We start from the raw sequence: 2,969 nt of genomic DNA on the forward strand, positions 1-2,969 counted from the left end.
TTGATTAACTAAGAGTTCTAGGCATCTTTTCATTTTCATTTTCCATACAATTGGCTGGAAAACCACTTCAAATTTTTATGTTGTGACAAAGCCTTGTTAATGGCAAATCACTTTTTACTCTGAGAAAACCACTTTAGCAATTGTGTGGCTAGTGTCAATGGAATAACTTTTTTGCAGTATGCAAATCACAAATGTTCAGTTAACTTTGTCAAGTTTATACCTCATTAAACATTACCTCATATGAATAATTTTGTAATTTAATGATTAAATACTATTTTTTGTACAGGAGATGGAGACAACGTATTATGTGACTGTGATATTAAATGTGCTTCCTTTGATAAAGTTATATATGCAGAGAACTCCACATATCTAATTAAATTAAAATAATTTTGTTTTTAATTCATCTATAATAGTTTTGGTTTTTATCATTCAATTATTCAATTAATTATTTTAAGTAATTACTCATTAATTATTATCTTTGTTATTTTCATAGTATAAATTACTTATTTCAATTTCTCTCTTAATATATAAATTATTTGTCTATGAAATTTTGGGATTTTAAAGCTATTTTAAAACTGACAACAACGTTACATACGTTATATCTATCATAGTTTAATGACTCAAATTATGCAAAATTTATGTGGATTATATATTAAAAAGAATAAAATACTTACTGAAACATTTAAATAATAATAAATTTAGTTAAAATCAACATAGCACTCTAGACTATCAACCTGTAGTTTACACTACCTTCACTTGTTGTATGGTGAAGAAATACACTTATGACAACTTATATTCTTCTGTATGATATAAAGTATATTAGTAAAAGAAATTCAAAGCTAAAAACAACAATTCATAATATTTTTTCCCAAACAAACTATGTAACTTTGATCTTGTATTGTACTTGGATATGCAAGGGTAAGGGCTCGCCCTTTCTAAGCTGAAAACGATAAAGAATAACTAAAAGCACTTTGTACTAGATCAGGACTAACTCTATTCTTTGTTTTCCATAATAACTAAAACTGGGATAATGTATTCAATCCTTTTCCATACACAGAAAGATACTCCCGATTTCTCAAAATTTGTCTCTCTTCTCCTAACCATTATGCACTGGTAGAATGGGTTAGCTGGATAAAGTCTCCTTTCGAGGTCTTCTTCTGCATGTAAGTAGCTCAAATGATAAATTTGGTTTCTCATATGATTACATTCACTTTTACTTTAGAAGTGACTATGATCCATACCATTCATTATAATCACACTTGAGATGCTTCACTATTTATTTGTAAATATTTTTCTTTTACGAGACATGATGTTTTCCATTTAAACCATAACTATATTAAGGTCACTTTTATGGGCTTGGCATAAATATTTATGTTGTAAAAATGTCCTCTGTTGCTGTTAATTTTAATGTTACTTTTGGAAACCTCACTCATAATCATGAATCAATCAAGAATGAATTTTGTTGTCATTTCCTCATATAGCTTTGTTTGCAGTAGCTAGAGGTTACTCAAGGATTTTGTGACCCTAACCCTACTGAATATGTTGATAGTGAGAAAACAAAGCCTGGACATCGATTCAATAAAGGGGGAGTTCATGAAGATTATAAAGAATGGCTATGAAGGTTCTCCTGGGAGGATGGAGATGTCCATCCTGTTAGCTTCTCAACTGCCAAATTGATGTTAAGAAAAGGAATTCGGTCTTCCATATTGGCTTGTTTGCAATGTATCACCAGTTCGAGTGAGGATTATAGTGGCTAGATCTATTTTATTTTGATTTATCTGCTATCTTGTTGTATTATAGACCTGTATATTCTATGTTATATTGTAGGTATATGATAAAGCAAGTATGCCAAACAATGAGAAATGTAATAAAGAACAAAATTAAACATTGTTTCTTTTTAGTAATGTAATGAACATCTCAGTCATACTTTTAGTATTTTAATTTAGAGTTGAACATATTTCTTTTTTAATATATATGAACAATTAGTTGTATGACCATATTAAAAAATATTGAACAATATAGTTTATTTTATATGTAATATTCAATTTTAGTTAATAGTATTTCATCTGTACGATCAATAAAACTAGTTTTATCACAATTACATTTTATTATAATAAAAAAAAGTTTGTACACATTTCAGGTGGTTTTAGAATCCCGATTAGGTAAAACCCTACAAATAGGGGCGGTTTTAAAAAACCCCGGTTAGTTCCGGCGGTTTTGAAAAAACCCCACTAATACCGGCGGTTTTGAGAAACCCCCGTTAATACCGGCGGTTTTCATAAACCCTCACAAATTACCGGCGGTTTTGCATAACCCCGGTTATTTCCGGCGGTTTTAGTAAAACCCCCACTACTACCGGCGGTTTTTCAAAACCCCCGCTAATTGTGGCGGTTTTTAAAAAAACAGCCGGTAATTACTTAGCGACGCAGGTTTTCCCATAGGTTTTCCTAACCGCGGGTAACATATTTTTCGGGGGTTAAAACCGCCGGAAATGGAAAAAATAACCCCCGGTAAAAATCTAATTTTTTGTAGTGATGTATACCAATACATGAATCTATATAAGTTGTGAGGATGAGAAAGTTTGTAAGTTCAACTCCCTCATTAACACATGAGAGATATAAGATTGGTATAAAGAGTTTGAAAGTGATGTTGGAAGAAGTTATGGGTTCAACTTCTCCACTAACAAAAACTAACAACTAATTTTTGCTGATAAAACATAATACATGCATCCATAAAAGTCCTTTTATTTTCTTAAATAAATATATTTTTTACAATATAAAAAACATGATATTATCAAACATTCAATGTTAAAATAAAATACTTATTTTCTCAAAAGTCAAATATCAAGAAATAAATTATATTTGCATAAATATCAAATAAGAATATCAGATAATAATTGGACAAAGATCAAAAATTTTAAAAAGAGTGAAAAATGATTTAATGTGTACCACAATAATAAGTTACAAAAC

Source organism: Vigna angularis, chromosome 4 (assembly GCF_016808095.1).
Source record: "Vigna angularis cultivar LongXiaoDou No.4 chromosome 4, ASM1680809v1, whole genome shotgun sequence".
Lineage (NCBI taxonomy): Eukaryota > Viridiplantae > Streptophyta > Magnoliopsida > Fabales > Fabaceae > Vigna > Vigna angularis.